The sequence below is a fragment of the Gigantopelta aegis genome, chromosome 13 (assembly GCF_016097555.1).
Source record: "Gigantopelta aegis isolate Gae_Host chromosome 13, Gae_host_genome, whole genome shotgun sequence".
NCBI lineage: Eukaryota > Metazoa > Mollusca > Gastropoda > Neomphalida > Peltospiridae > Gigantopelta > Gigantopelta aegis.
The window spans coordinates 26,397,149-26,406,238 of NC_054711.1; the positions used below are offsets into that span (position 1 = coordinate 26,397,149).

Genomic DNA, 9,090 nt, shown 5'->3' on the forward strand with positions numbered 1-9,090 from the left:
GAAAGGAGACAGAGGGAGAGACAGAAAGACAGAGAGAGACATACAGAGAGAGGGGGCGAAAGGAGAGAGAGACAGACAGACAGACGGAGAGAGGGCAAAAGGAGAGAGAGGAAGAGATAGAAAGACAGAGACAGACAGACAGAGAGAATGGGCGAAAGGAGAGAGAGAGAGAGAGAGAGAGAGAGAGAGAGAGAGAGAGAGAGAGAGAGAGAGAGAGAGAGAGAGAGAGAGAGAGAGAGAGAGAGAGAGAGAGAGAGAGAGAGAGAGAGAGAGAGAGAGAGAGAGAGAGAGAGAGAGAGAGAGAGAGAGAGAGACACACACACACAGAGAAAGCTAAAGGAGAAGCATGCATGTGTTCAGTTATTATACAGGGTGGTACTGTTGCAAGCGAATTTCTACGGGCATTTGGATCTTGTTATGTCCGAGTTTCTTTTTTATTTGAGCAGAGGGGGTTTGAACAACCCGCCCCCACTCCCATCCACCCACCCCCATCCTACGCTCCTGAGTAAGGAGTCAGGCAGGCAAAGACAGACTATCAGAAACTGAAGGGAATTCGATCCAAACAAAAATGCAGCAAAGGGAATGTTTTACATATGTGTATAATCAGTTTGACTGGTACCATCATCTTTTATCATATCAGGTTTATTTAACGCTGGGCGCTTTAACCAGTCGAGCGAGCGAACGCGATTGTTAGCCCTTTTGAACGTGCCTCAGTAAAGTACAACCGGGTATCTTGTAGACGGACTGAGCAGCCTTAGCAAGTTCATAAATTATGCATTAGTAATAGACATTGTCGACTGCTTTGAAGCAACTCACATGACTTGATGCATTTTGTTTCTCTCTTTTTTTTCTTCTTAAAATACGAGATACAGCTTTTGTATTATGAGAACTGCATGCCCCTACCCACCAACCCAGCCCCCCCCCCCCCCCCCACCCCACCTCCAACCCATTACAAAATAGATCTGAGCATGGAATGCCACTCATACGCATTACTCTCTCTCTCCATCCCCCCTCCCTTCCTCTCTCCTTTCGCCCTCTTCCTCTGTCTGTGTCTCTCTGTCTTTCTCTCTCTTTCTGTCTTCTTTCGCCCTCTCTCGGTATCTCCTTTCGCCCCTCTTCCTGTGTGTCTCTCTGTCTCTGTCTGTCTCTCCGTCTGTATGTCTCCTTTCGGCCCCTATCTCTCTCTGTATGTCTGTCTCTGTGTGTGTGTGTCTCTCTCTCCGTCTCTCTCTTTGTCTCCTTTCGCCCTCTCTCTGTATGTATGTATCTCTATGTGTGTGTGTCTCTTTCTGTGTGTGTCTCTCTGTCTCTCTCTCTCTGTCCATGTCTCTGTCTCTCATCACACAGTCTCTCTCTCTCTCTCTCTCTCTCTCTCTCTCTCTCTCTCTCTCTCTCTCTCTCTCTCTCTCTCTCTCTCTCTCTCGTCTTATTTTCATCTGTCCACTCGGTTGACCCAGTCCCTGACTTGTAAGCGCACAAGACAAAGGGGCAGTGATGGAGCAAAACCTCAAATTCGGGCAAAAATGATACAGATGTTAGGGGGAAATGCGCTGACTTGAGACCTTTTCCCGTGTGTTTCCATCATTCTGCCCTCAAAATTAGTTGTAATCCATGTAAAAATAAAAAATGCGTAGTGATTCGTTTGCAACCTTATATAGCTGTTTGTCAGTAATACTAATTCGGGCATTTTCCTTTAATTCGGGTAAAAAGCCGGTCTGCCCTCCTACAGAAATGGGAGCCCGTACGCCACTGCCCTGATTGGGTTTTCTCCAGGGCAGTTGTCAATGATTAAAGGGACATTCCTGAGTTTGCTGCAATTTTCAATATGTTATCGACTAACAGAGACTTTTTAACGATTGTAATTACATATCAAATATATCTTTCTGCATAAAATATTAGTGGCTATATATTAAACGTGTTTCTGATCGTTCTAATATTTGTACTGGGTTAAATTTCCTTTTATTTCCTAAAATACAGTTTTTTGGCACGTACGAAATTATTTGAAGACAAACTCCAGTTTGGGCTTCTTACAAATATTAAGACGACCAGAAAAACATTTAATATACAAACACTGATATTCTAAACAAGAAAATACATTTAATATGTAAGTTTAATCGTAGAAATATTAGAAGTATTAGTCAGAAACATCTTACACCGAAGCAAACTTAGGAATGTCCCTTTAATGAATCAATGTATCGTCCAACAAAACTAAATTTTAACCTAGTCCTTGTGAGTCCAGCCCCCCCCCCCCCCCCCCAAAAAAAAAAAAAAAAAAAAAAGAAAAAGAAAGAAACCCAAATAAGATAAAGCAACAGTTGTTGAAATTGCTGGGTGCTAAACGTATCCAGACAGGTTTACTGTGGCTTCTTTCAGTGTACAGCACAGCACGGCTCCTAACAATCTAATTAAAATTAGCTCCACTATTACATGTGGATCTAAAGACAGCCAGTTGGAGCTCATGTCCACCAATCAAAACCTTACTTGCAGAACCCATGTAATAGTGGAGCTAATTTTAATTAGATTGGGCTCCTAAAAACATATTTGCACGGCGTTTGAAATGAATACAATTATGTCAACTCTGTTTCTAAACATAGCCTGCGGTACTTTGTTGCGATAGGTCGTCACTGGTAGGCGGATAAAGCTTTGCTACAACAGGTTTTTGTTTCTGTTGACTATACATCATCTTAGCAGATTCTTCTTCGAAGCAGAGACACATTCTTTCGATACATGATATGTCTTTGTGATGTGTCACAGCTGTGGAAAATCATTTTAGACTGAAGTTCATTGCAACGGCTTGTTTTATTTCTCGCTGTGCAACATTGTTTTTCCACTAAAATACGGACCTGCAATATATGTCATTTTTGTTTATGTTACACCACCGCATTGGAACATTATTTTGGGTTAAACGTCATTCTTTTTTGTAATACATTGCTATTGTGGAACATTGTTTTAGCTAAAAAAAAAAAAAAAAAAAAAAAAAAAAGTATATATATATATATATATATATATACATTCCTACCATAAACGTTTTATTCTTGTTTGTGATAAGTTATCGCTGTATAATATCTCTGCACAGATACACATTCTGACTGAACGTTTTCTTCCAGTAACAACGATACTGGCGTTGGATACAGTTTCTTTTGTCGCTGTTGTTTGTTTTTGGTGATTTTTAGTAATAATTATTATTATTTAAACAAACGTCTCGGAGAAAACCCCCAAATATGAAATACGACGATATTCTGGTGGAGCTGGGGGAGTTTGGCTCGTACCAAAGAAGGATCTATATTCTTGTGAGTCTGCCTGTTCTCTTTGGTGCCATGCATATTGTGTCCAGTGTTTTCATATTGGCATCAGCCAAGCACAGGTAAGTGTGATGTTTTACTACAGTGGCGGATCCAGAAAATCCATTTAGGGGGGCCCCCAGTGACATTAAAATTAATATATAATAAAATTATAACTATCGCAAAATTTAGGGAGGGGGGGGGGGGGGGGGACCCGCAACATATTTTGGTTGACCCGGCGCGCGGACAACCGATTTGTGCACCCCTGTAATAAAATTCTAACTATCGCAAAATTTAGGGGGGGGGGCGGGCCCCTAGGCCCCCCTAGATCCGCCTATGTACTACGTTATTCTTTCTAAAATGTGGACGAAATATAGGCAGATAGCCGCGGAATGTTCTCTCCTGGCTGTGATAAAACCAATGTAAAATACGCCTTGCTGCATGTTCAGTACGAGCAGCCTTTGTAGTGGCAACAGGTCTCTCTCTCTCTCTCTCTCTCTCTCTCTCTCTCTCTCTCTCTCTCTCTCTCTCTCTCTCTCTCTCTCTCTCTCTCTCTCCATACATACATACATACAGAGAGATAGGGCGAAAGGAGAAAGACAGAGAGAGACAGAGACAAAGACAGGCAGACAGAGAGAGGACGAACGGAGAGAGACGGAGAGAGAGGGAGAGAGAGGGAGAGAGAAACCGAGAGAGAAAGACAGACAGAAACAAAGAGAGGCAGACAGAGAGGACGCGTGAGACCCGAGTCAGCCCATCCAATAACGAACTTGTAGCATGATATTGATTGACAACTTGTCATTAGAGTACATTAGCATGTAGCCCGAGTACTCTGACTGTAAGAGAGCTAGACGGACAGTTATACGCTCTCATTACAGTCAGAGATCAACCTATGTATTTTTTTGGCAATTCCTGACAACCAAAAAGTTGGCAAAGATTCCCGCTCTAATACCACACCAATCCTATGTTTGACGTCACACGTATTGAAAATTAAAATGTATTAATATGGGCACTAATCTTAAAAAAATTGTATATTATGTTTATATATGCCTATATTGATCTGATGGTAATGTTGTTTTAGCATCCTGTGATAAGATAAAATATATACTTGTGAAACCCAATGGCCAGGGGGCGGGATAAAGCTCAGTGGTAAAAGCCCTCGCTTAGGTGATGAGGTCGCAGGATCTATCCAGCTCAGTAGATGTCTACCACTGGGCTTTTTTCCGTTCCAACCAGTGTCCCACAATTGGTTTATCAAAGGCGGTGGAATGTACTATCCTGTTTGTGGGAAAGTGTTTCGTGTTGAGTGTTTCGTTCAATAAAACACTCCTTCCTCCCTCCCCCACCACCAAATTATTTTTAAATACTGTGTCAGCACATGCAGGGACCTGGGTTTTTTTTTTTTTTTTTTTTTTTTTTTACAAACATATAATGAACGATTCCGTGCAGCATGGTGTATTGCTCTATGTCACGTGACAACAGTACTATCACTATTTGCACGTTTTGTGTGCGACTAAGTTTAGGATATGAAATGCACATGCTTTATTATGTTTGTCACTTTGATTCGCGAGTTGCTCTGGTGCGGATGAACAGTTTGTCTGCCACAGAAAACGACGCAGAACATGAAGCAAATTTTAATGAAGATGACGATTTGTTTCTTACACAAATTTGTGAAATTATTGATAATGATAACGAATGTCCCTTTGATGACATGCACGACGATATTTTGACACAAATGTGTGTTCAAATGGAACAAAAATGAAACAGTCGACGTCGGATAGTTTGAAATCCGTTTACAATCGCAGCATGATGACGTTTTTAGTGAGACAGCTGAAACTTCAAAGTTTGAACGCTTTGGCCTACCGGTTAATGATGAAGAAATTCGAATTCTTATTCAGAGTCAAGGGAATGTAAACACGAAGAAAAATACTAAATGGTCTTATGGCGTGTTTGAGGCCTGGAGATGTCATCGAAACGAAAAGGGTGTTGAATATATTGTTCAGGTGAATTCTATTTTGGGAAAGTTCGTTGTATAATGCCGAAAACAAGATGGCACCCCATATCCTCCTCGTTCGTTGTACTTGATAATATGTGGGTTGTTAAGACATTTAAGAAATGAACAAGTTTATGACAAGAACATTTTGGACATAATAACACCACATTTGCCGAGTTCAGAAGCATTCTTGATGTTAGGATGAAATAACTGTTGTCTTTTGGATTTGGCACCACCATCAAGCAGGCGGAACCACTGACACCCGAAGACGAATCGGTTCTGTGGGAAAAGGGCGTGTTCGGGGACTCGAGTGCCGAGTCATTGCAGTGAACAGTGTTCTTCTATGCGTGCAAAGTGTTTGTTTTGAGGGGCGATGATGAACACCATTCACTTCAATGTGAACAGTTCGAAGTGGACACAAATGAAAAAGGCGGGAAATTCTTGGAGTTTCATGGTAGAAACGGTAAAACCTACTCAGGCGGCCTAAAGCAAAAACAGCTTATCAACAAGAATATTCGTCACTAATGCAAAGAAGGTATGTGTTATTAAGCGTAAAAATAATTGTTTCTGACCGTTCAATATACGTTTGATTTTTTTTAGCAACATCCTTTTTATTTTTACTTTTTTCAGGGGGGGGGGGGGGGGTGTTCTTCATCTCCAACTGTATGTCGATTTATTGTAAATGTATCAATAATGTATAATACGCGCATACCTGTGACAAAGCTTTCAAATTTACCATAAAAGTAAAGAATGCAAACAAAATGTAGAGCATTCACCTGAGGTGCTGAGATCCCAGGGTCGAACTCCTCATATGATCTTTATCATTGGGTTTTTACCGTTCCAACCATTGCCCGATGACAGGTATACCACAGGCTGTGGTATATACTGTCCTGTCTTTAGTTAAGTGTATAATATCAAATAGCCATTGCTGCTTTGGAGGAGTAGCCCATCGTGTGGCACCAGCAGGTTTCCGATCTCTTTATCTTTGAAACATGTTAAACAAGATTATTTGTATAATTTCCTCCGCTGTTCATGTTGACTACATGTATTGTTTTAACTGTAAAATGCAAGAAAAGGTCTTTGTAGTCTATGCCTGTTGACCAATAATCACCTGTTCTAATGGCATAAATATAAACTTCAAAAGTAGAAACGCAAAACCACATTGTCGTAACATTTGGAGAATTGATTTAATTATTGAATGGTGAGTCCGATAATTACCAAATGTTGCAGGATTGTTCATAATTCACTCTAGTCCATTGTAAGTGATAGGGGACACACCACCAAGGTCAAGGTCATCTGGAGTCAATACCGGGTGTGGCCTCCGCGTGTGTTGACAACTGCCTGGCACCGCCTGCCCATTGAAGCAACCAGAGTACGGATGACGTCCCGGGGGATGGTGGCCCACTCGGCCTGCAAGGCTGCTGCCAGCTCGGGCAGGGTCTGGGGCTGTGGTTGTCGCTGTCGGAGGCGTCGGTCCAACTCGTCCTATAGATGCTCAATTGGGTTCAAATCCGGTGATATCGATGGCCAAGGAAGGACATTAATGTTGTTGTTCTGTAGGAAAGCCGTTGTGAGACGTGTTGTGAGACGTGCTGTGTGAGGCCTGGCGTTGTCATGTTGGAACACTGCGTTGGCGTTGGCCATAACTAGAACGATGTGTGGCCGGAGGATCTGGTCAATGTAGCCCAGTGCATTCATCAGGTTGCCCTGCACGTGGACCAGGTCAGTTCTGCCAGTGTGTGAGATGGCTGCCCACACCATGACACTACCCCCGCCGAATCTGTCCACTTCCTGCACGCAGTTTGCCGCATAACGTTCACCACGACGCCTATACACGCGACATCTTCCATCATGACGTCGGAGCAGAAATCGGGACTCGTCACTGAACCACACCTGTCTCCATCGCAGTTGAGGCCATTGTCGATGAATCTGGCACCACTGCAGTCGGAGTCGACGGTGTTGTGGTGTTAAGATGACACCTCGAACTGGACGTCTGGCACGAATTCCTACCTCACGTAGGCGGTTCCGTACGGTCTGGTCGGATATCCTGCGCAAACCTGGTATTGCTGCGGCTGTGGAGGTGGCAGTAGTCAATCGTTCCCGAAGGTGGCGTACCCGGATGTAGCGGTCCTGCCGGGGGTAGTGACCCGTGGTCGACCGGATCTAGGGAGGTCACGTGTTGATTCATGTTGCTGGTAACGGTCCCACAGTCTGGAGATGGTGCTTGGGGACACATGGAATGCCCTGGCAACGGCCGTTCTGGATTCGCCTGCGTCTAGTCGGCCGATGGCATTGTTTCTCTGCGGTTCACTGAGACGTGGCATGTCCTGGGTTGTCAACTGTCGGCCAGATACAGAGGCCAGGCAAGCGAACACCCTGCACTTTTATACTGTCGGTGTTCATGTTGCACGTGCAGACAACGCACGTGCAGTGGTGACATGGTTTGCACGTGGCTGCGTTTTTGCGAATATTCACATTTTGGAACTTTATTGTACAGTAGCTGCGTTTTATCGAATGTAACCGTGGGAATGTGTTGGGGACATGCAATGACCTTATATTCACAAAGCATGAACCGGTAGGAAACATAAAATCGGAGTTATAACCCATTTGTACCCTTTTGTGTTTCTTTTTTTGAAGAGTATATTTTAAAATAAAAATATAACCGTAACTTAAATGTGTGGAGTGCGTCGTTAAACAATACTTTCTCTGTTTTTTTTCAATCTAAATGTTAATAAAAATGTTTTAAGTGAATTTTTAATATTCATGTATATATTTGTATTGAACTTTAACCGCGTTGGTTGTATTTTGTCTTACATTTTACTTCATTTTTTTTCCAGGAGAACGGAACATCGCAAATTATTTTCAGAAGTATATTGACGCTCTCGGAAATCGTGGACCATTCTACAGGCGACCTTTGCAAGGGGTCGCTATGGGGAACAAAAGGTTGGTGTCAATAAACTGAAGGGGATGATGAAACTCAATTGTCAGCGTGGGGGACTGAAAGGTAACTTCACGAACCATAGCGGGAAGAGAACGTGCGCGACTCAGCTGTACAACGCCGGCATTGACGAACAGGAAATAATGGGTAGGACCGGTCATCGTTCTGAAAAGGGGGTTAGAAAATACAAGCAAGCCAGCGTTGTTCAACATAAACGGATTGCGTCGGTACTTGATCCACCCATTCCTCGAAAAGAAAACGCGGAATATCGCCAGAATGACAGTGATGGTAATACGGATATTCCATGTACGGTGCAACGACCAGATGAAGGAACAGCCTCGTCTTTTGTGCAGTCTTCAGCGTTCAGCAACTGCAATATTTCTTTTAACTTTAACATGTAATACCCTTGTTCAGTTTTGACTGTAAAATGGAATTTTATGCGTCTCGATTGGACAATATGCCAACAAGTGGGCTTTTTGTTCATTTGTACATTTCCCTCAGCTCATTTTGTTTTCTTTACCAAGACTTTTTGGTAACAGTAAATTTAATATGTTTTTTGTTTACTCTAATTCATGCAATATGATATATTGCAGGGTTAAAATGTGTATTTTGTTTGTGATTAAACAAAGTTAAAAGGGTTTCGTTTGTTTCAGTTTGCACGAATTGCATGCATTTGTGATGCCACCCATTTTATCGTTTGAGGCATGGTAGTAAAGTTACCGCCTCATTCAAGAATATCACCAGATACCGGCACAGTTTGAACAATAGAAACAATGGCAGCCATGCTCCAAGGTTCATTTAACGCTGGGCGCTTTAACCAGTCGAGCGAGAGAACGCGATCTCTAACCTTCTTGCACTTGCCTCAGTAAAGTACAACC

The 9,090-nt window shown here is 42.7% G+C and overlaps 1 pseudogene; it reads left to right on the top strand.

Annotated features, from left to right (window-relative positions):
• The first annotated feature begins 3,221 nt into the window (after positions 1-3,221).
• Positions 3,222-8,850, top strand: LOC121387242 (annotated as a pseudogene).
• The last annotated feature ends 240 nt before the right edge of the window (positions 8,851-9,090 follow it).